Source organism: Triticum urartu, chromosome 4A (genome assembly GCF_056163025.1).
Source record: "Triticum urartu cultivar PI428250 chromosome 4A, HENAU_Tu73, whole genome shotgun sequence".
Classification (NCBI taxonomy): domain Eukaryota; kingdom Viridiplantae; phylum Streptophyta; class Magnoliopsida; order Poales; family Poaceae; genus Triticum; species Triticum urartu.
The window spans coordinates 295257767-295282520 of record NC_141876.1 but is presented as its reverse complement, the minus strand read 5'-3'; positions in this window follow the sequence as shown (position 1 = coordinate 295282520).

Below are 24754 nucleotides of genomic sequence, written 5' to 3'. Positions count from 1 at the left end.
GACTCAAAGTATTTATTCAATAGGCTCCGAAGAGCCAGATATTACAAACATGGGTCTGATGACCCAACATACAGAGCATACAAGAAACAAGCGAAAGCATAAACATGTCAGAGTACAGACAACTACAAATGAAAAAGGCTGAGAAGCCTGACTATATACAAGACCCTCCCAAGGGTACAAGATCGCAACTGAGGTAACAAGCTAAACGTCAAAGTCCACGCGAAACTACTAGCGAGACTGAAGTCTCTCTGCAAAAACATAAATTAAGAAAACGTGAGTACAAATGTACCCAGCAAGACTTACATCAGAACTAACTACATATGCATCGGTATCAACAAAAGGGGGTGGTGGAGTTTAACTGCAGCAAGCCAGCTTGGACTCGGTGGCTATCCCGAACTACGACTGCAAATAACTATTTTGAGGTGGTGCACACGAGCCCACATATTCACCATATCAATACACCACTATGGATCCACTCCTATCTCCCAACGAGAACGCCATCCATAGCACTCAGACTTATCTTGCACATTTTAGAGTATCCACTTTCACTTGTCTATGAACTGTACACGCAACCCAGAAGTCCTTTTCCGCGGACACGGCTATTCGAATAGATGATGTTAAACCTGCAGGGGTGTACTTCTTCACACACGCTCTTGCCACTTACCACCATGTACGCGTCATGTATCTCGGCAACCTTCAAGCGGAAGCCTGGCGAGGGAATCTGCCCCGACCTGACTAACCACACAATTCTCTAGTCCAGGTTTATCGCCTATCTAGGTTCCATCCGCAAGGAGATCCGTTCGGGGTGTCGCTCACGGCCCCAAATGATGTGAGCAGGGTTCCCATGCCCACCATCTGGGTGCCACTTGGTACACCGTGCCACTATGCCTAGTCTATCCCAAGCCCACTTGTACTGGGTGCCACTTGGTAGACTACTAACACTACCTATAAACACCAGAAACTAGTTGCAACTCCTGGACAGATCTCAGGTTGATTAATAAGTCAAGAGAGCTTGGAGTGCCCGGAGCCCAATGTGTGGTAGTAACTGTTCATGGATCACAAACACAGGACTCAGTTCCTGAGGATAGCTGCAATGAGACAACCCACCATGTTCTCCTACATGGCCTCTCACCGATACCTTTACCAAATCGAGTTCACACTAGTAGAAAAAGGGTCAAACGTGAAGCACATTAGTGCCGGTTTGTAAAAAAACCGACACTAATGTGATCAATAGTGCTGGTTCGAATGGCTATGCATTAGTGACGGTTCGTAATGAACCTTTAGTACCTGTTTGTGCCACAAACCGATACTAAAGGGGTGGTGGCAGGCTGGCATCAGGCCAGGGCCCCATGAGCCCCTTTAGTGACGGTTTGTGACACAAACCGGTACTAAAGGTCTAACCTATAGTACCGGTTTGTGTCACCAACCGGCACTAAAGAGTCTTAACCTATAGTCCCGGTTGAAGACACAAACCGGCACTATAGGGCAATTTTCAAACTCTACCCCCCCCCCCTGTGTATCGCCATTTCAGTTTTGAAAAAATCAAAAGAAAAGGATAAAAACTTCAAAAAATAAAATCCTTCGAGAGGTAGTTATATTACTACATCTACATGTTAGGAAAATTTGAAAACTTAAATTTGGACATGTTTTGCAAAAAGTGTAGGGAAAATGTAAAACGGCTATAACTTTTGCATACGATGTCGGAAAAAAAAACGTATAATATATCAAAAAATTCAGCACAAAAATCCGCATCCGGTTGAGCAGTTAAGAGAGGTGATTAGAGACTAAATCACCAAATAATTCAGAAAAATTAAAAATCGAAAAAAAATAATCAAATTTTTTTTCCAAAATTTTCAAAAAAAACCTAAAAAAAACCTTTAGTACCGGTTGGTGACACCAACCGGTACTAAAGGTCCCCCATACCAGGGCGCGAGCTCACGCCACGTGGTGGCACTTTAGCGTCGGTTCATGCCGAACCGGTACTAAAGGGGGGGGGGCTTTAGTGCCCACCCTTTAGTGCCGGTTATGGAACCGGCACTAAAGGCCCTTACGAACCGGTTTTAAAGCTCCGTTTTCTACTAGTGTCACACCCTTAGCTCTCAACAGTAAGACATGTTCACACACACACCTCCAATTCATCCCCGATGAATCAGACCCGACACAACTCTAAGCAATAGCAGGCATGACAAACAAGCATGAATGAGTAGGCACATCAGGGCTCAAACAACTCCTACTCATGCTAGTGGGTTTCATCTATTTACTTTGGCAATGACAGGTCATGCAGAGGAAAGGGGTTCAACTACCGCGGCATGTAACAGATGAATCGTTGTTGTCCTAATGCAGTAAAAGAGAGCAGGAGCGAGAGAGTGGGATTGTATCGGAATGAACAAGGGGTTTTTGCTTGCCTGGCACTTCTAAACATAGTATAGCTCTTCATCGGTGTCATCGATCTCATCATTGGAACCACGTCTACTAAGGGCGGATAATTACTGACAACAGAGAGGAAACACAATCAATGCAATGCAACAATATGATGCATGAGTGTGACATGGCAATATGCTATTGATTGAGCTAATGCAACTAGCAACAAGTTAAATGAAGTTGGTTTGAACACAAGGTTCAAATTCAAACTCCACATGTGGTTATTTAAATGCCATTTATTTGATTTGTCCTAAATAGTAGCCAAAAGTTATTCTAACATGCATGAACATGGTACAGATGGATAGATTGGATTTTTCTGATCATTTTTCATATATAAATTATTTCATTTGGTGTTACGGTTGATTTACTATGATTTTTAGAAGTTTTGGCTATTTTGTGGAATTAATAAATCATTTCAGATTTATTTAAAAACCAGAAACCAGATTACTGCGTTAGCTTTGCGTCAGGGCGACATCATCATTGACCAAATTCAAATCAGACTGGTGGGGCCAACCTATCTGAGTAATGGTGCTAATTATGTGGCTATTTAAATCGTAACAAAAATAATTAGCTCGCGGGGCCCGCTGTCATTGACCCTGGGGTTAATTAGCGGTGTCATTAGCATTTAATTAAACTGGCCATGCCAGCGATTAACACCGGCACTAACCCAGGGCTCTACGTGCTCAGCGCGACGCGGCGCGTCGAGGGGTGTCTGCGGCGGGTGCCGATGTGGTCTCTGGCAGCGGTGGCGGCGAGCTCAGGCAGCGGCCGGAGCATGGGCGTGACACAGTCGTCACTGTGATGTAGGGGGGACCAGCCAAGGGGTTCTTTGGCCTCCTGGAATCACCAGGAGCCCAACGGTGTGCTCGTGTGCTCGATGTCGGCGTCCTGGGAACGGGGGTCCCTAGACTTGCTTGGCTGCGGCCCGCGACGTGGCTGAGCCAGCAGGCCGTACAGCCCATCTTCACCAACAAAGCATCCAAGACCCTCGCAAGGGGCCAAGCCTCGCGAGTCGGACGACACAAGACCTCCTTTGGAGGGTCCTAGCTAGGCAAGCTCATTACGAGCGGAGATATCAAGGCGAGGTGAACCTCACGAGGCTCTCATGCGTGAGCCGTGACGATCCACCCCAGGCGGGTGCCAGGCGGGCGCCAGCGCGCACAGCGTCCTTGTTTCCTCTTTGGTGCAAAGAGGGCAAGCGCAGCCGCGGAGTACCGAGGCATCAGGCAAAGGTTGCCATTTCGGTGCAAGAAGACCAAGACCAAGGACTGCAAGACGAAGGTCATCGTGGAGCCCAGAACAGCGTCACCACCAGAACTTTGTGCAGGCGAAGACTACTCTTGTCCGGATAGCTCGTACTAGCTGTCCCCCTTCAAATTAGCCCGCCATTGTTGGCTCCCTTCCCGCTCGATATTTGGGAAGAGGACCAGGGCCTCTATAAATAGGAATAGCCACCAAAGTGGAGAAGAGGGGGGAGCAGAGTGAGAGAGAGGACGAGATCATCTTAGCTCGAGAGAGACCACCTCACACACAAGCTCACCGAGCACAAGAACGCCTTAACCTCAGGAGGCTGTTCTGCCCTTGTATTGTTCATCATCAGCCCAAGAGGCAATCCACCACCACCACACTGGAGTAGGGTACTACACCACAACGGTGGCCCAAACCAGTATAAACCCTGTGTCCATCTGTGTTGTGAGTTTGTCGAGTTCGTCCGCTAGATCCTAGCAAGCTAGAGCATAGATCGGTTGAAGGGAAAGACTTCACGCGCACCCCAGTGTTTGAACCTTAAGGGTTTTCCGGGACCCCATACCCCGACATTTGGCGCGCCAGGTTGGGGTGCGCCATAGTTTCCCGTCCATCAGTTCGTCGCTCCGTCGATCCGCCGTCTCCATGTCGGACGCTCGCCACGCTCCAGCTGAGCGTCGGGCCGCCCACGCCGCCCGCTTCGCTTAGACGGCTCCCGTCGGCGGGCCGCCTCGTCGTTCTCCGTCCCCCGCCGCCAACGCTGCCACTGGCCTAGTGGGAAACGAGCAGCAGGCGTCCTCGCAACGTCCTTCGGTGCGGTAGGACAGCCGCACCGCTACTCCATCACTCACTCCTGCTGGCTCTTCGTCCCACGTGCACCGCGATCCCCTCGAGGCACGGGCTGCGCTCATCGCGGCGAACGAGCTCCTGCATTACCGCCCGGTCGACGACGTCTATGAGGAGTGGCTCGACCGCGTCGCCGAGCTCGTTCATGCCGCGGGGGCTCTCTGGCGCCGTCTCACTCTCTGCCTCCCCCTCAGCAGGCCGCGGGCAACGGGGCTCGTGGCTCGCCTCCACCAACTCGACCCCAAGACGGTGCCTTGGTGCCAAGGCGTGCGCCTCCACGGCGCGATCCGCCGCTCCCGACGCCCGCGCGTGAAGAAAGGAGCTACCAAGAAATCCCTCGATCGCGAGAAGCTGCACCAGTGCTCCCCGCGCCACCTCTTTAAGACCGTGCACTACCTGCAGTGGCACAGCGCGAACCTCGCCAAGACCAAGGTCCTCCACCGACGCGGGCCCCGACAACCATGGCAGGCTGCCGCGCCTTCACCCCTGAGCTGCGCAGTGTTGCCTGGTCGGGCAAGTTCAAGCCAGATCTGCCTCCTCGGTACGACGGCACCGCCGACCCCGCAGAGTTCCTGTTGCTCTATGAGTTGAGCATCGAAGCAGCCAACGGCGATGAAAAAGTCATGGCGAACTGGTTTCCCATGGCTCTCAAGGATGGGGCACGCTCCTGGCTCCTGAACCCGCAGCACGGCTCGACCTCCTCCTGTGACGAGATGTGCGACCGCTTCGTCGCCAATTTCCAGGGCACTCATGACCGCCCATCGGTCGCGGGCGACCTACGCCGCATCAAGCAACAGCCAGGAGAGACCCTCCAAAAGTACATCCAGCACTTAAACAACACCCGCCTCAAGATCCCCAAGGTCACGGACGAGGCCATCATCTCCGCGTTTTCCGACGGCGTCCATGATGTCAAGATGAAGGAAGAGCTGGCCATCGATGAGGAGCTTTGCACATCTCAGGAGCTGTTTTCAACCTGGCGACCAGGTGCGCAAGAGCTGAGGAGGGGCGCCTCTCACTCCTAGAGCTGCCAGCTGCAGGAGTGGAGGAAAAGAAGGCCAAGGCCAAGGACGTGAAGCGCAAAGAGGTAGTCGTGCTCATAGCGGTGCCCGACACCAAGCGAGGCAGAGATCAGCCCGAGTCATCCAAGAACGGCCTCCCCTTCTACGCGTTCCACATCCTAAACACCCACAACACCAGCGACTGTCAATAGCTCACAGCTATTCGAGAAGGACGCTTCGGCCGACGCCCCGAGCGCAATGACCGGGCTACGGCCGCGGAGGAGGACACGGAGGCGGACGCTGGGACGACCATGGCCCGTGCCAGGAGTGGCGCGACCGGCCTCGTGAGGACTGCTGGCAGGACCAACCTCGCGAGGGCACCTGGAGGGACCCACCTCGCGAGGATCGCCCCCAAGGCAACACCGGTCTTCCCCCGTTGCCGCCGCCAAGGAGGAACGATGACCACCACCAGGACGAGGGGGCTGGGGGCTTCCAGGAGCCGTGCGCAGTCGTTTGTACCTTGGGAGGCGCTCAGGCCCTAGCCTCTCAGCGCATCTTCAAACAGTTCGCTCGCGAGGTGAACGCGGCGCTCCCCAAGCTCGAGGCCACGCGCCCGCTCCGGTGGTCCCAATGCACCATCACCTTCAGCTCGGCCGACCAGCTCAAGTCTGCATCCACTGCTGGCACACTCCCTATGCTGTGCTCCCCAGTCATCAGCAATGTTCAAGTCACCAAGACTCTCATCGACGACGGCGCAGGGCTCAACGTCCTATCCGCCGACACATTCGACAGCCTCCAAGTGCCCTATGTCGGTGTTCTAGGAACGGCGGTCCCCAGACTTGCCTGCCTGCGGCCTGCGACGTGGCTCGAGGAGGGGCCCAGCACGGCCCATCTTCATCAACACAGACCCAAGACCCTCGCGAGGGGTCAAGCCTCGCGGGGCGGACGACACAGAGCTTCCTCAGGCACGGCCTCATCAGGATGGCTCGCAAGGAGGCGGAGAGATCAAGGCGGGGTACCTCATGATGTGCCCGTGATGCAAGCCATGACGACCAAGGGTGCCAGGCGGGCGCCAGCCCGCGCAGTGTCCTCCTTTCCTCTTTGGTGCAAAGGGAGCACGCGTAGGTGAGAGCATCAAGAAAAGGCACCCATTTCGGTGCAACGAGACCAAGACCAGCCCAACGGCAGGAGGAAGTCATTGTGGAGCCCAAGCCATCATCACCACCAGAGCCTTTGGCAGGCGAGGACCAACTTTAGTCAGGATAAGTGTACCAGATGTCCCCCTTCGAAATGCTCAATTGTTGGCGCCCTTCCCGCTCAATATTTGGGAAGAGGCCCAGGGCCTTTGCCTATAAAATAGGACTAGCCACCCCCACGGTAGAGGGAGAGAGAATTGAGAAGAGAGAGAGAGAGAGAGAGAAGGGTGACTGAACTCCTCCTAGCAGTTCATCCCCCCAGCCAAGAACAGACCCTCGCGAGGCTGTTCTTCCTTGTATTGCTCATCATGATCAGCCCAAGAGGCAATCCACCACACCACACACTAGAGTAGGGTATTACACCACAACGGTGGCCCGAACCTGTATAAACCCTGTGTCTCTTGTGCTGTTCTTTCCATAGCTTAGATCTTAGTGAGGAGAGGGGTGCAGGTAGGTAGAAGGCGAAATCTCCGCGCGCACCCCAGTGTTCGAACCTCAAGGGTCTGCCGGAACCCGAAATCCGACATTTGGCACGCCAGGTAGGGGTGCACCAGAGTTTTCCCTTCCGCCACCGCCACGACTTGCCTCACGATGAGTAGCACGTCGCCCGCTCCGGCCGCCGGCGCCAGCACGGGGGCCAGGGGGCTCCGAGCCCTGGCCCCAGCCCTGCAACGGGTACGGTGGCCGAACAAGTTCAAGCCAACGACGCCGCCGTGCTGCAGCAGCGCGACTGATCCGTTAGCCTTCTTGCTGGCGTATGAGGAGGCCATCCTCAAAGCTGGAGGTGACGATAGGGTCATGGCCAACTGGCTCCCCACGGCCCTCACCGGCGCTCCGCGCGCATGGCTGCTCCACCTGCCGGCAGCCTCCGTGGCCTCTTGAGAAGAGCTCCGCAGCCTCTTCCCCGCCCACCACGCTGCACCAACACCCCCGGTCATCGCGATCCTCCTGGGCGGCTCGCAGGCACCGCCTACAAGTCACCACGTCAAGCCGTTCATCCGCTGGGTTAGCGCCGCTTCCACGCGGCAGGGGGCTCTCCTGGACCGGGCGGCGCCCAAGGCCGGCCTGACCTTCAGCTCGGAGGACCACCCCTTCAACTCGGCCTGCTCGGGTGCGCTGCCCATGCTGTGCACCCCCACCATCTGCCAGGTGGCCGTCACCAGAACTCTCATAGATGGTGGTGCGGGCCTCAGCGTGCTCTCGGTTGAGACCTTCAACCTCCTCTTCATACCCCTGGAACAGCTGCAACCCAGCCGGGCCTTCTCAGGCGTTGGGGGCGGATCATCCAGCTCCTTGGGATAGATCCGGCTCCCAGTAACCTTCGGCACCTACAACAACTTCCGCACGGAGCTGGTCAACTTCGACATCACCCCCATCGGCCTCCACTACAACGCCATCCTCGGCTACCCAGCGCCGGCCCAGTTCATGGCCGTGACGCACCCGGCGTACAACCTCATGAAGATGCCCGGGAGCAGCGGTGTCCTCACCGTGCATGGGGACACCGGAGACACGCTGCGAGTGCTCAAGCTCGCCTTCAAGACGGCGGCGTCGGCACAGCCCGACGACTCGGAGACCCCCGAGCCCAAGGGGGCTGCACCCGCCAAGAAGAAATAGTTGTTGACCCAAGACAAGGTAGAAACCAAGCAGATACCCGTCAATGAGGACGGGTCCACCCATGCCACTTTCACCATAGGCGCCAACCTCAAGCCCTAGCAGGAGGAGGCCCTGGTCAGGTTCCTGCACGCAAACAAGAAGGTATTCGCTTGGGAGCCTAACTAGTTAGCAGGGATCCCTAGGAGCGTAATCGAGCATCACCTCAACGTGTGCCCCAACGTGCGCCCTGTGAAGCAGAAGGCAAGGTGGAAGTCCACAGAAAAGCAGGCCTTCATCGTCCAAGAGACCCGCAAACTAGAAGCCGTTGGGGTCATTCGCGAGGTCCGATACCCGGATTGGTTGGCCAACCCTATCATTGTGCCAAAGAAGGGAGGGAAGGAGCGCATGTGTGTCGACTTCACCAACCTCAACAAGGCATGCCCGCAAGATCCGTTCCCGCTCCCCCGCATCGACCAGATCGTCGATTCCACCGCAGAATGCAACCTGCTATGCTTCTTGGATGCCTTCTCTGGGTATCACCAGATCAAGATGGCGGTAGAAGACGTCGAAAAGACAGCCTTCCTAACGCCGTGTGGGGTGTACTGCTACACGTGCATGCCATTCGGGCTACGTAACACAGGGGCAACCTTTCAGCAGCTGATGCACACCACCTTGGGCCCGCAGCTCGGGAAGAATGTTGAGGCTTACGTCGATGACATTGTGGTGAAGTCTCGGGAGGCCAGGACACTGATACAAGACCTGGAGGAAACCTTCGCGAGCCTCAACACAGTGAACCTGCGGCTCAACCCAGAGAAGTGTGTGTTCGGAGTCCCCTCGGGCAAGCTCTTGGGTTTCCTCGTGTCCCACCGAGGCATCGAGGCTATCCCGGAAAAGGTCAAGGCGGTCGAGGACATGAGCCTGCCAAAGACCCTCAGAGAAATGCAGAAGCTCATTGGGCGCGTGACCGCGCTGGGGCGCTTCATCTCCAAGTTGGGGAGCGAGCGCTGCCCTTCTTCCAGCTAATGAAGAAAAAGGGGCCCTTTGAATGGACTGAAGAGGCCGACAAGGCGTTGCAAGATCTCAAGAGATACCTGACCAGCCCTCTGGTCATGGTGGCCCCGCGCCCTCAAGAGCCCCTGGTGCTTTACCTCGCCGCCACTCCCTACTCCGCCAGCACAGCCCTGGTGGCGGTTAGGGAGGAGCGTCGAATCAAAACCACAGCAGCATCCTGGGACAAGGCAAAACAGGAACAAGGAAGGCCCACAGAAACCGCCACCACGGCTGAGGAGGATCAGCCGCTGCAGAGGAGTGCACCAGAGGCGGAAGAGGCCCCTCTCCCAGATGGCCAGCCTCAGGAGGCCTCATCGCCTCAGGAGGCGCCATGGTCTCCGGAGGGCGCCACCAGCACTGACGCACCCAACCTCGTTGAGCACCTAGTGTACTTCGTCAGCACGGTGTTGCGGGACGCGAGGGCACGGTACCCCATGCCTCAAAAGCTCCTCCTCGCGCTACTGGTGGCCTCGCGCAAGCTGCGGCACTATTTTCAGGGTCACCCCATAAAGGTCGTCTCGTCATACCCCCTGGAGAGAGTGCTCAGGAGCCCTAACTCAGCTGGAAGGGTCGCTGAGTGGAACATAGAACTGCAAGCGTTTCAGCTCGAATTCAGCACGACCAGAGTCATCAAGGGAGCAGCATTAGCGGATTTTGTGGCAGAATGGACGGAGGCACCAGGCCTCAAGGCCGACGAGGATCGGTCCCTCTCCCCGGGAAGCGAGGCGCCAGAAGGCTGGGTCATGTACTTCGATGGGGCCTTCTCCAGACATGGCGCTAGGGCTGGGGCGGTGCTTATATCGCCCACTCAGTACAAGCTCTACTATGTTGTACAGCTCTGTTTCCAGCAAGGTGAAAAGGTCTCCAACAACATAGCGGAGTATGAAGGTTTAATAGCGGGCTTGAAGGCCGCAGCTGCCCTGGGGGTGAAACGCCTCACCATCAAGGGCGATTCGCAGCTCCTTGTCAATTTCTCCAACAAGGTGTACGAGCCGAAAGATGAGCACATGGAAGCCTACCTTGCGGAGGTCCGCAGGATGGAGAAGCAGTTCTGGGGGTTGGAGTTGCAGCATGTGCCCCGTGGCACCAATCAGGAGGCCGACGACATCGCCAAACGGGCGTCCAGGCGGTTACCTCAGGAGCCTGGCGTCTTCGAGGAGTGACTCTTCAAGCCCTCAGCCTTGCCGTCATTGTCAAACACGGCTCAGTCTCGGGAGGAGCTCCCCCAGCCACCTGCCTCAGGAGCCCTGTTCTGTGGACCGGCCTCAGGAGCACGCCTGCTCCTGACGATGGAACCTCAGGAGGGGTGCTGGTTCACGGACCTCCGGAGTTACTTAACACAAGGGACCTTGCCAGAGAAGGAGGAGGAAGCGGAGCGTGTGGCACGGCAGGCCACGGCATACTGCATCAAGGATGGAGAGCTCTACCGGAAGCGACCAAACGATGTATCCCTGCGCTGCATCTCCAGGGTGCAAGGAAAGGAACTGCTGGAAGATATACACGGCGGAGACTGTGGACATCATTCATCATCACGGACCCTCGTCGGCAAGGCATTCTGCAGTGGGTTTTATTGGCCCACCACACTCAATGACGCCGTCGAACTGGTGAAAGCTTGTGAGGCCTGCCAGTTCCACGCCAAGCAAATCCATCAGCCGGCAGGAGGCCTGCAGACTATACCCCTTTCGTGGCCATTCGTAGTCTGGGGGCTGGACATCCTGAGACCGTTTCCTCGGGCGCCAAGGGGCTACTGCTACCTCTACGTCGCCGTGGACAAGTTCACCAAGTGGGCTGAAGTAGAGGCCGTCCGCACTATCCCCGCGGGTTCCGCGGTCAAGTTCATCAGGGGCATCGTGAGCCGGTTCGGGGTGCCGAACCGCATCATCACAGACAACGGTTCGCAGTTCACCAGTAACCTCTTCAAAACATACTGTGCTAACCTTGGAACGCAGATATGCTACGCTTCGGTGGCGCACCCCCGAAGCAACGGCCAGGCCGAGCGAGCCAACGCAGAGGTCCTGAGGGGCCTCAACACCAGGACATTCAAGAAGAAGCTGGAGGCCTGCGGCAGAGGTTGGTACGACGAGCTTCAGTCCGTGTTGTGGTCCATCCGCACAACCGCGACCAAGCCGACTGGAGAGACCCCGTTCTTCCTGGTCTACGGAGCCGAAGCAGTCCTCCCTCACGAGGTCAGACGTCGCTCCGCGCGGGTCCTGGCATTCGACGAGGCGCAGCAGGACGCCATGCGGGGGATGGACCTCGTGCTACGGGAGGAACGTCGCCGAGAAGCCGCGCTGCGAGCGGCGAGGTACCAACAAGCACTGCGACGATATCACTGCCGCAACATCCACCCCAGAACTCTCGAGGTAGGAGACCTCATGCTGAGGCGGGTTCTCTCCAGGGAGGGACTGCACAAGCTCTCTCCCATGGGGGAGGGCCCGTTCAAGGTTGTTCATGTTTCCAGGCCCGGCTCCGCGCGCTTGGAGACTCAGGAGGGGGTGTCGGTCCAGAACGCATGGAACATCCAGCACCTCCGGAGGTTCTACCCCTAAAAAGGCCCAGAGCCTATGAAGAGGGCGAATGCCTGTGAAGATTATCCATTTTGGAAAAGGCCCAGAGCCTGTGAAGAAGGCGAATGCATGTGAAGCTGTCGCGCTTTGGAAAAGTCCCAGAGCCTGTGAAGAAGGCGAATGCCTGTGAAGCTGTCGCGTTTTGGAAAAGGCCCAGAGCCTGTGAAGAAGGCGAATGCCTGTGAAGCTGTCGCGTTTTGGAAAAGGCCCAGAGCCTGTGAAGAAGGCAAATGCCTGTGAAGCTATCGCGTTTTGGAAAGGGCCCGGAGCCTGTGAAGAGGGAAAATGCCCGTGAAGCCTGCTTCCCCCAAGAAAGGCCCGGAGCCTGTGAAGAAGGCCAACGCCTGTGAAGCTCGCCGCCCGTGACACTCTCACGTAATAATGAGTTGGGGCTGTACACACCCCGGAGTCTCAGGAGCGCCAGCCTCAGGCCCTGGGGCTCCCTCCCACGCCCAGTGGCAGCACTTAGCTCCACGCTGGTGAGAAGACGTCAAAGACTAGATTAGCTGCCGGACGCGGCTTTTTCATTTGGTTTCCGCAGTTGGCTTGTTCATTCTCATTCGAAGTTTTATTGAAGTTGTTGCCGTCTTTGGCTCGTGGTTCTTCGACTTTTCACTCTCCTGCCTCGTTTTCTCTTATGCAAGGCCTCGCGAGGGGGCAGCCGAGCGCCCTCGCGAGTGTTCCTGTCCTAGTCGTTCAAAGGTTTCGCGACCTGGGTCCATTACAGGAGCACCCCTCCAGTCCGTGCCCCACGGGCACCGCGACACGAACACAGGGCCTGGGTCGGTCGCCCCCCACGGCTGGGGTGGGAACTATCCACGCACGGGCACGTAGCCGGAAGGCACGATAACGGAAGCAAAGCGATGATTAACAGCAATAACCCAAACACGCCCCCGCGGGGCTCCACGCTACTGTCTTTTTACGCAGGAAAAAGGAAAAGAAAGAACAAATCAGGCGCAGCTCGCCTCACACCGGCCTGCAGGGAAGACTCGAGCTGCCTCCGGGGCTCAGGCAGACTCCCTCTCGCGCTTCACCGAAGCATGATGACGGGCAGACACGCTACCACCTCCCAAGCAGGTATGACGGCGTGGAGGCTGACCGTGGCCATCGCTAGAAGAGTCGCCGCCTAAAGAAGAACCGGTGAAGCTTGGGGAACCCTGAGCGCCGCCAATCACACGAGCGCTGTACTCTCCATCATCGCGGGGGCTGGGTTCCCGACCGCGGTCGTCGTCCTCAGGGCAGCACCCTGCGCGGCGACCATCTTCCCCAAACACCCTCACGTAGAGGGTGGCATCACCGTCAAACTTGAAGTGCAGGGTGCACCGACGGCTCAGGCCACGCGCGCAGGTAAACGTCTGCCAACCGCTGGTCAAGGCCAGGCTCCTGGCTGCGGAGACCTCTAGTGAAGCCCATGAGGCCCGGCTGCAGCAGCCGTCTGCCTGAAGCCAGAGGCCACCCGGGGCGCCAGCCGGGAGCTCGCCGAGGAGGAAGCGAGGAAGTTGAAGCCGGGTGCTAGTCGGCTCCGCCGACCACACAACGAACTCCAGCAGCACCTCTACAGCGCGAAAGCGCGGCCTAGGGGAACGCACGACCGAAGTGCGTCCCCCGGTCGCAGCAGTCCTCCCGTCACCGTGCTGAAAATCGTCTCCACGGCCGCAGGGAGCTGCCGTGGTGGCCACAAGATGTTTGCGAGGGCGCCCTCGACCGCGCTTGGGCGGGGGAGAGGCAGGCTCAACCTGGTGAGCCTTCCCCTTCTCTGCGGCCGAGAACCTCCTCGACGGGGCCATGAAGAAGAAGGAGAAGCAAGGGGGAATGAACTGGAAGGGCGCGCGCCGATCCGTACTTATAACCGGTGAGGGCCAACCGTCGCCCCCACGATCGCAGGTAATCAAGACCCGCTTTGCATGCAGGGACTTGTCCAATCCGTGCAGTTGCCGAGGCGCCATGGGGAAGTGGAGACGTCGACGTCCAATCAACCTCCACGCGACGCCCAAGGCCACAGGCTGTTAGGGCCTGCGGCGCTTCGCACTTGCCCCTTCGCCTCCCTGCATGGCCAAGTCCGGGTGCGCCTTGGGCCCGGGGGCTACTGTCGGTGTTCTGGGAACGGGGGTCCCCAGAGTTGCCTGCCTGCGGCCTGCGGTGTGGCTCGAGGAGGGGCCAGCACGGCCCATCTTCATCAACACAGACCCAAGACCCCCGCGAGGGGTCAAGCCTCACGGGGCGGACGACACAGAGCTTCCTCAGGCATGGCCTCATCAGGCTGGCTCGCGAGGAGGCGGAGAGATCAACGCGGGGTACCTCACGATGTGCCCGTGACACAAGCCATGACGACCAAGGGTGCCAGGCGGGCGCCAGCCCGCGCAGTGTCCTCCTTTCCTCTTTGGTGCAAAGGGAGCAAGCGCAGGCGAGAGCATCAAGCAAAGGCACCCGTTTCGGTGCAATGAGACCAAGACCAGCCCAACGGCAGGGAGGAAGTCATTGTGGAGCCCAAGCCATCGTCACCACCAGAGCCTTTGGCAGGCGAGGACCAACTTTAGTCAGGATAAGTGTACCAGATGTCCCCCTTCGAAATGGCCAATTGTTGGCGCCCTTCCCGCTCAATATTTGGGAAGAGGCCCAGGGCCTTTGCCTATAAAATAGGACTAGCCACCCCCAGGGTAGAGGGAGAGAGAATCGAGAAGAGAGAGAGAGAAGGGTGACTGAACTCCTCCTAGCAGTTCATCCCCCCAGCCAAGAACAGACCCTCGCGAGGCTGTTCTTCCTTGTATTGCTCATCATCATCAGCCCAAGAGGCAATCCACCATACCACACACTAGAGTATGGTATTACACCACAACGGTGGCCCGAACCAGTATAAACCCTGTGTCTCTTGTGCTGTTCTTTCCATAGCTTAGATCTTAGCGAGGCGGAGGGGTGCAGGTAGGTAGAAGGCGAAATCTCCGCGCGCACCCCAGTGTTCGAACCTCAAGGGTCTGCCGGAACCCGAAGTCCTACACCCTATGACCAGCTCCAGCCAACCAAGCATTTCTCGGGAGTGACTGACGGTTCCACCACACCAATAGGGCAAGTACGCCTGCCTGTCACCTTCAGGGAGCGGAAGAATTACCGCACCGAGCTCATCGACTTCGACGTCGCACACATCTGCCTGCCGTACAACGCCATCCTCGGGTACCCAGCCCTGCCCAAGTTCATGGTGGTCACTCACCACGGCTACAACGTCCTCAAGATGCCAGGAAGCGGGGGAGTCATCACTGTCCCATGTGAAGAAAGGGATGTGGTGTGCTCCCTTGAGCGCGCCTTCCAAGCCGCGGCAATCGACAACCCTGATAGTAGAAGTGAAGGCCCTCCAGAGACCATCCCCAAGAAGAAGCTACTGCGTCGTGCAGGACCCCAAGAATATGGCGTCGCATCAGGAGCCTCGTCAGAATCGGCTCCCGCTCTAGGGGTGCCTCCCTCCACCGCATAGGAAAGCGCGCCCGGCGCCCTCCTCAGGCAAGGCTCAGGGGCTCTCTTCTGGAGGGCCTCAAACGTTGCCAATCTCACAAGGGAGGTGCTTGGGCACCACTTGGAAGCGTGCTTCGCGACACGTGTTCCTCGGGAGAGCACGGGGCAAGGAATGCCCACCACCCAGGAGTTCATCACCAAGACCACCCACGAGCTACAAGACGCAAGAGCCATGCGTGGTGACAGCCGCTAACAGAGTGTGGCTCACCACCCAGGCGAGGGTGCTGAGCTGCGTGCCTGCATCAACATCCCAGGGCTCAACAGGGCCGCATCTCAGGAACGCTTCTGGCCATCACGCGCGGGCCGCTGTGAGGGTCCACCACACAGCTCCGTTCGCATGCCCCTCGGCTTGCCTAACATGGCGTCGGCCCATCAGCGCCATGTGCGGCAAGTCCAGGTGGCTCAGGAGGCCAGGTTCCACGCCGTTCGGGAGGAGATGGGGGCGGCCTTCCGGTAACCTCCTGAGCCCCCAGAGCCTCCCAAGGCTCAGGGTCCCGGTGGCTCATGAGGAGTCATTCCTTCGATGCGTGGCTTCAGCTGCACCAGCTCTACTTCATCTACAGACCCAGGTGATATCTTCCAAGTTCATTTAAGCTGGGAGCGCCCCTCGGGCTGCACTATTCCCAGGCCACGTGGGTCCGTCCATGTGGCATGTATCCCTTTTGCTTATGTTCCTAAGTTCACCTCGTTGGGGGCGACCCTCGGGCTGCATCATCCCCATGCCGCTCGGGCAAGACCCAGTGGCATGTACCTTCCTGCGTTTACCTCATGCAATCTACTCTCCATGCTTAACCTGCCAACTACTATCACCTGCCAACTGCTATCACCTGCCAACTACTATCACCCGCTCGATCATCACCCTCCTCGGGGCCCCTACACAGGCACGGCGCTGGTGCACGGGTCCCTCCCTGCCATGACTGACAAATCTGAGTGGTCGAGCTCTGGCTCGCGGCACGCGCCGTGCACGTCACCTCATCAGGCCCTCAGTGCCTTCACTTCATCCGGACCAACCAGCGGCAGGCAGGCGGCAGTAACGGCAAACCATGTTTCTCCTTATGCCAATTCACAGGACCCCCGCAGGAAGGGTAGCAGGCGGCTCCGCGAGTCTCTTTTTCTCTCATGCGATACGCCTGCGCGTTAAAGGGGGGGTCTCCTGAGCATCGCGACTCAGGAGCTCTTACTAGCTCTCCAGCCCTCACCCACTGGCCTTGACCACGACATCGCGACCTGGCATACCAGCGGCGGCTGAGCTCGCTCGAGGGCCGAGACCTGAGGACGTAGAGCATTAAGAGGAGCTCGGGAGAAGGAAAACTCGCATGGGCCGGCCTAGCTATGTCGCGTGAGTTGACGCGCAGCCCTAGCGCAACATCGGGAATCACCGCGAAGTCATCAAGATAAGTTTCACCCTCAGATCAGCAAAACATTTGGGCCTAATAGTCGCTCACCCCATGCCGCAACCCCGTTGCGGCCAAGTCATCTTCCTTTCTTCCCTTGCCATGGCCGCTTGGGCTCTAAGGGGGACCTCCTGAGCATCGCGCCTCAGGGGCTCTTACTGTACCTCGAGCCGCGCACCTCCTGGCCTTGACCACGACATCACGACCTGGCATAACAGCGACTGCTGTAGCTGCCTTGGGACCGGGACCCGTCAGCGTAGAGCAACAAGCTATCGCGAGGAAAGAAAGGGGAGGCCGAGCCTTAATGGGACGCGCGTTCGTCAAATCTTCATAACAAGGAAAATAGGTACAAAGGCATTGCAGATCCTTACATGCCCCACGGGGTGATTCATGATCCTTCGCAAGAAACAAAAGCTGATGCTAAGGGGGATCCTATCTACATCCTCCCACGGAGGACGCCATCATCAACAGTAGGCCACGGGAGGCTGGCGCCGACCCCATCTAGATCAGCGGCGGCGGCGGCCGGACGCCGCAGCCTTGCCCCGGGCACGACGAGAGCTCGGGGGGACATAGTTGTCGTCACTCGTCTCCGGGGTGTCGTAGAGCTCAGGAGAACTGCTGGACTCCCAAGGGCTGCTGCTTCTGGAGTAGTCGCGGGCGGAGCGCGCATCAGCCTCGCGCTCTTCTTCAGAGTAGCACTCCAGGCGGCAGCCCTCGGCGTCGAGGACCTTGAAGAGAAGCGTGGAGGCGCCGTCGTACTCGAAGTGGATCGCGAGGGCACCCCTCGCGCGATAGATCCGCGCAATCTTGCCCCTGTCGCAAGTCATGAAGATTTTGCCAATGGGGACCGCTTCGATCTTCGCTCTGATCACCGAAGCACCACAATCAGCATGCTGCAGCTAGAGCTCGAGAGGCCCCCTCAGCGCATCACATCGGAGAAGAACCGTGGGAAGCGGATCCAGGAGTTCGGAGGCGTCGGCGTCCACAGCACCAGCTCGCGCAAGGAGTCCGCCGCGTGGACGGCCTGCGTCGCCGAGGCGCGGCGACCCCGGGTGCGGTGTGGGTGACGCTGCTCGCCACTTCGTCCTCCTGAGCCTACGACTTAGGCGTACAAGGGTAGTGGGTACCCCGGTGGAGGCCGCTCGCACAAAGGCCTCGCCACCACCTGCAACGCCGCCTCGTCACGGCGATAGATCAACCTCTTCTCCGACCGGAGTGGCCCCGGGGCATCCAGGGGGGCTTTCCCCTTCTCCTCGGCGGAGAATCTTCTGATGGGCGCCGTTGTAGCAAGCAGTGGAGCGATTAGGAGGAAGCAAGCAAGGAAGAGATGGGCAATGGGGGCTCCGCCCCCCTCTCCATTTATAGCGAGAGAAGGCCAACTGGTGTCTCCCACGATCACAGGTAATGATGGTTTCCCTTGCATGTCGCAGACACTTGTCAAGTCGTGCAGTTGCCGAAACAACATGGGGAAGCGGAGACGCCCACGTCCAATCAACCGCCACGCGTCAACCGAGGCCCCAGGCTTTTGGGGCAAGCGGCGCTTCGAGCTTGACCCTTGGCTTCGCCGTGAAGCCAAGCCCGCGCGCACCTTAGGCCCGGGGGCTACTGTTGGCGTCCTGGGAATGGGGGTCCCCAGACATGCCTGCCTGCGGCCCGCGGCGTGGCTGAGCCAGCAGGCCGTACGACCCATCTTCAACAACAAAGCACCCAAGACCCTCGCGAGGGGCCAAGCCTCGCGAGGCGGACGATGCAAGACCTCCTCTGGAATGGCCTAGCTAGGCAAGCTCACGAGGAGCGGAGAGATCAAGGCGAGGCGAACCTCATGAGGTTCTCGTGATGTGAGTTGTGGCGATCGACACCAGGCGGGCGCCAGCGCGCACAACATCCTTGTTTCCTCTTTGGTGAAAAGGGGGCAAGCGCAGCCGCGGAGTACCGAGGCATCAGGCAAAGGTTGCCATTTCGGTGCAACAAGACCAAGACCAAGGAATGCAAGACGGAGGTCATCATGGAGCCCAGAATAGCGTCACCACCAGAACTTTGTGCAGGCGAAGACTACTCTTGTCAGGATAGCTCGTACTAGCTGTCCCCCTTAAAATTAGCCCGCCATTGTTGGCTCCCTTCCCGCTTGATATTTGAGAAGAGGACCAGGGCCTCTATAAATTGGACTAGCCACCAAAGTGGAGAAGAGGGGGAGAAGAGTGAGAGAGAGGACGAGATCATCTTAGCTCGAGAGAGACCACCTCACACACAAGCTCACCGAGCACAAGAACGCCTTAACCTCAGGAGGCCGTTCTACCCGTGTATTGTTCATCATCAGCCCAAGAGGATATCCACCACCACCACACTGGAGTAGGGTATTACACCACAACGGTGGCCCGAACCAGTATAAACCCTGTGTCCATCTGTGTTGTGAGTTCGTCGAGTTCGTCCGTGAGATCCTAGGAAGCTAGAGCGTAGATCAGTTCAAGGGAAAGACTTCACGCGCACCCCAGTGTTCGAACCTTAAGGGTTTGCCGGGATCCCATACCCCGACACTCGAGTGCGGCTATCACGAGCTACAACGATGGTGACAACCAAGATGCTGGCGGTGAGCTCATGGGAATGGTGAGGGCCTAGCTACAACACGCGTGAGATGAAGGGAAAAGAGGGGAAATGCATGGAAGCTCACTAAGGTTCGAACGGCACTGTTGTTAAGGTCGGGGAGGCGCAGGACGAGGTGAATCGATAGCGAGGATCTCTGGGCACTGGGGTTGAAGAAAATGTTGGGGAGGGCATTGTGGTTCTTCCCCGGTTTCTTGGCTCAGCGTGGATGAAGAAGAGGACGATGCGGAGCTTGGAGACTCATCAGCAGGGAGTGGAATGGCCAGTGGCCATGGCTACGGCGAGCGACGGCTCCGGTTGCGTGCGGTGGTCGCGTGGGTGAGATCTGGGTAGGTGGAGAGTGAGCGAGAGAGAGAGGGGAAAAGATCCAACGGGTGCGTGGCGATGTCTCGCGTGACGAGGAGGAGCCAAGCAGGCACCTGCCGGCGTGGCACATCACGGAGTCATGCTCGGCCTTGCCTCTGCTAGTAGGTAGAGGTTGAAGACTAAGATGCCCCTGTTGGGCTGGGCTGGTAGGTTGGGCTGCTAGGTAAGGTCAGTTAAGTTTCTGACTTTGTTTTATTTATTTACTTCTATTTTTTTCTTTTTATTTATTCTTTTTTCCACTGATTCAAATTCAAAAGAATTTCAGAACATGGCAAAATCTTCTGATATTTTTATGATGCCAGATGGACTTTTCCAACAGCACGTAAAACATATAAAAGTTATTTGAAAATATATCCCATATATTATGAATATAATTCCAAATTCAAATACAATAATGATTTAAATTCAGTGCCCAAAATATTCCTCAAAAAATTTCATTATTTTTGGTTTGGCGCAAAAGCCTTGCCAAAAATATCAAACAATTAATAAGAACATTTTGGAAAACATTGAATGCAATTTTCCAGGGTTCTTTGCCTTTCTTGAAATAAATTTTGAGGCTTCCAAATTTCCTCAATTAAAGTTTCTTGGATTTAAACATGATGCATGATGCAACAACTAGCCTAGAGCACTACCGGACTAGGGATGTGACACGGTATATGTCGGTACATTGGGAGGTCTTGCTGGTTTTGTTTTACCATTGTCGAAATGTCTTGTGCACCTGGATTCTGAGTCAGATCGGAGGGGCTTGCCATGGAGGATTGTCTCCATGGATCAAGAGCTTGTCATGGGCTCAGTTGGGACACCCCTGCAGGGTTTAAACTTTCAAGAGCCGTGCCCGCAGTGTTGTGGCGAATGGGAATTTGTTAATATCCGGTTGTAGCGAACTTGAAGTAAACTCAATTAAAATACACCAACCGCGTGCGTAACCGTGACTGTCTCTTTTCTGGGAAGTTCGAGAGGAGAACACGGTTGGGTTATGTTTTAACGTAAGTAGTTTAGGATCACTTCTTGATCATTACTAGTTGGCGACCTTTTGCATAGTTTCTCATCCTACTCTTGTACTCGTAAGTTAGCCACCATATATTGCTTAGTCGCTTGCTAAAACCTCGCCACTTATCCTTTCCATACCCTTTAAGCATTGCTAATTTTGATACCCATGGTAATGGGATTGCTGCGTCCTCGTGGCTCACAGATTACTACAACAACTGTTGCAGGTACAGGTAATGTGATGATCATGACGCGAGTGCGATGCTTGCTTGTTTTGGAGTTCTTCTTCTCCTTCTTCTTCGATCAAGGGATAGGTTCCAGGTCGGGGAGCCTGGGCTAGCAGGGTGGATGTCATTCTTCTTTTTCGTTTGACTTCATCCGTAGTCGGATCTTGCTCTTTTGTATGATGGTTGCTATGTATTTATGTATTGTTGTATGAATGTTGTAACTTGTGGCGAGTGTAAGCCTTTATCTTGTATTCTCATCTATTCAGTACATGGTATGTTGTAATAATATCCACCTTGCTATGTGCTCAAAATGCGGTTGTGCCCCAATCATGAATTCATCACATGATTGGGAAAGAATCGCATCTTGGGTGCTACTGCAGGCCGGTGACGCACCTGCATGACATTCTTTGGGCCGTCCATGACGAAAAAATCATGGTCAAAGCGAGGGCGAGGAAAATTTCAGGGAGATCCCGGTTACGGTGGGTGGTCGGGGCTGAACGATGCGCGGAGGTTTGCGTGTTTCTCTCATACGCCTATACGCATGTGTGGGAGGCGTTGGGTTCTAACTGAACTTGAGCGAGGCGTTCACTTACTAAACCCAAGCGATTGCACTGGCTATGTTACTGGACCATTGCGATTGATCCCTGGCTGTTAACTGAACCCGAGCGACTCCTTCGCTACTCCTGTTAACTGAAGCCGATCGAACATGCTGCCTCTTGATGAATAGTGAGCGTTTGTTGGGGTTGGATGAACAGTTCCCGAGAGGGGTTGGATGAACATGACCCGTGGTAGTAGAGGTCGTTGCCGCTGGATGAACAGGACCCTGATCGAGCCGGTTGAGGGTGGATGAACATGACCCCGTGGAGGGCTGGATGAAAATCTGCCGGTGGAGGGCTGGTTGAGCAATAGCTGGTGGAGGGCTGGATGAGCAGTATCCCTATGGAGGGCTAGTTGAGAAGGACCCCATGGAGAATGCTGGTGGAATAGTAGCCGGTGGAGGCTAGATGAACAGGACCCCGTGGTGAATAGTAGCTGGTGGAGGCTGGAGGAAGTCGACGGTGGATGAACAGTAGCCTGTGGAGGCTGGAGCGAGGTAGTAGACGGTGGATGAATAGTAGCCCATGGAGTCCTGCTTTGTGGTACGCCACACCCCTCTCGGTGAAAAGGACCCACATTTCGACCGTATGCGCTCCAACACAAGTCCGATTCCTCCGTTTTGCGGTACGCCACACCCCTACCGATCAACATCACACAGTTTCGACCGTAGGAGCTCGAACACAAGTCCGTTTCCTCAGTTTTGCGGTACGCGAGACCCTTCCCGATCAACAGGACCCCATTTCGACTGTACGCGGTCAAACACTAGGCCGTTTTCCTCTGTTTTGCAGTACGCTAGACCCTGTTTCAGCTGTTTCGTCCAAGCCAGTTGGCTCCCATTGAACACGACCCATTCTGACCCAGCCTGTTGCCTCTCGATGAACAGGACATGTTCCGACCCAGCCCGTGAGATGAAGATGAATAGTACAACATCACTACCGTTCATTGCCTCTCCATGTACACGAGCCGTGGCCGTCCATATGTGCAAGTAAGCGTTTTGAGACCCCTTGTATATACACACGTGGCCATACTTTTTGGTGTGTGGCTGTATGTACGTGTACACCATTTAGATGGGTCAGCCTGAACTGCTATGTGGGGAGCTCTACTATGACATGTGCCACTACTTAATCGTCCATGGTTCATCATTGCAGAGCGACCAATCGACGAGTATGTACGTACACGTTCGTGACAAGATAGACAATGCTACGTACGCTTCAAACAGGTGGGAATCGACCGTCAAGGAGGATAAGGACGCACTTCCTTGCGTGTGAATATATAGCTGATGGGTCACAGCTGTCGGGGGGGTCATTTTTTTGCCCGTAAAAAGGACACACTTCCTTGCTGCGAAGATGTAGCTGGTGGGTCCCAACTGTCAGGGGGAGAACAAATTATTTTTCAGGGTAAAAAAGGATGCGGTTGCATGCATGCGTCTATAGGGCTGGTGCATCCCCACTGTCAGCCTCTCACGTACAGTCATCTTCTGATGTGTCGGTGTCCTGGGACCGGGGGTGCCCAGACTTGCCTTCCTGTGGCCCATGACGTGGCTCCATCGATGACCTGGTACGGCCCAGCTTCAGGATCAACAACCCAAGACCCTCGCGAGGGGCCAAGCCTCGCGAGGCGGACGACACCAAGACCTCCTCGAGGGACGGCCCCCTAGGTTGGCTCCCGAGGAGCGGAGATATCTATGCAAGGTGCACCTCACGAGGTTCGGATGATGTGAGCCATGACGAACAGGGCCAGGCGGGCTCCAGCTGGCGTAGTTTACCAGTTTCCTCTTTGGTGCCAACAAGGAGGCAAGCGCAGGCACGAAGTCCCGAGGAATCAAGCAAAGGTTTCCATTTCAGTGCAACAAGACCAAAACTGCCAAGATGGCATAGCGGAGGTCATCGTCGAGCCCACCACGACATCACGACCAGGAGCCTTTGGCAGGCGAAGACTACTTTTGTTAGGATAGCATGTACTAGTTGTCTTCTTTAAAATTTGGCCGTTGTGGGAGCCCTTCCCACCTTACATTTTGGAAGAGGACCAAGGCCACTACAAATAGGACTTAGCCACCACCATAGAAGGGGGGGTCATTTCAAATCATCCTCTCTCACACCAGATCATCAAGCTCAAGAACTCCTCACCTCCTGAGGCTATTCTCCACTATACTAGTACATCCTTAGCTCTTCGAGGCGAATCCACCATAAAGCAGGAGTAGGGTTTTACACCCAAGGTGGCCCAGACCTGGGTAAACTGCCGTGTGTTTTGTTCATCTAGTTTATCAAGCCACGCAGTGAGATTAGCGAGTAGGAAGACTGGGGAGGACGAGTTCTTCGCATGCACCCCCGAGTTCAAACCTGAAAGTGCGTTATATCGACTAGAGGGGGGGTGAATAGGCAATTTTTATGAAAGTCTTCAAAACTTGGGAGTTATGAAGACAAACAGTGAAGATTATGCCTATTACTATGTAGCGGAAGTTAGATTACACTAGGCCAGCCATGGTCATGTATACAATAGAGTGAAAGCACAGTGACAAACAGCTTCAGTGTAATAAGGATCAAGTAGGAAGAAGTTATGAAGCCAAACAGATCATGCATTCACGTTGTGAAGACAAATGATAAAGCAAGCACGCAATGACTTCACAATGAGTAACAGCAAGAGAAGGAAGTGAAGATGAAACCAGTGACTCATTGAAGACAATGATATGTTGGACCAGTTCCAGTTGCTGTGACAACTGTACGTCTGGTTGGAGCGGCTAGGTATTTAAACCTTAGGACACACAGTCCCGGACACCCAGTCCTGAACACACAGTTCAGGACACCAAGTCCTCACCGTAATCTCCTTGAGCTAAGGTCACTTAGTCCTCACCCAATCACTCTGGTAAGTCTTCAAGGTAGACTCCCAAACCTTCACAGACTTCGTTCACTGGCAATCCACAATGTCTCTTGGATGCTCTGAACGCGACGCCTAACCGTCTGGAGGATTCACAATCCCCAAGTGTAATAAGTCTTCAGATCACACAGACAAGAAGACTTAAGTGATGCCCAATTTACTCTGGCTGTGGGTGGTTAGGGCTTTTCTCCTCACTAGGAATTTTCTCTCAAAGGCTTCGAGGTGGGTTGCTCTCAAACGACAAAAGCCGTGCACTGAAATCTGAGCAGCCAACTGTTTATGGTTGTG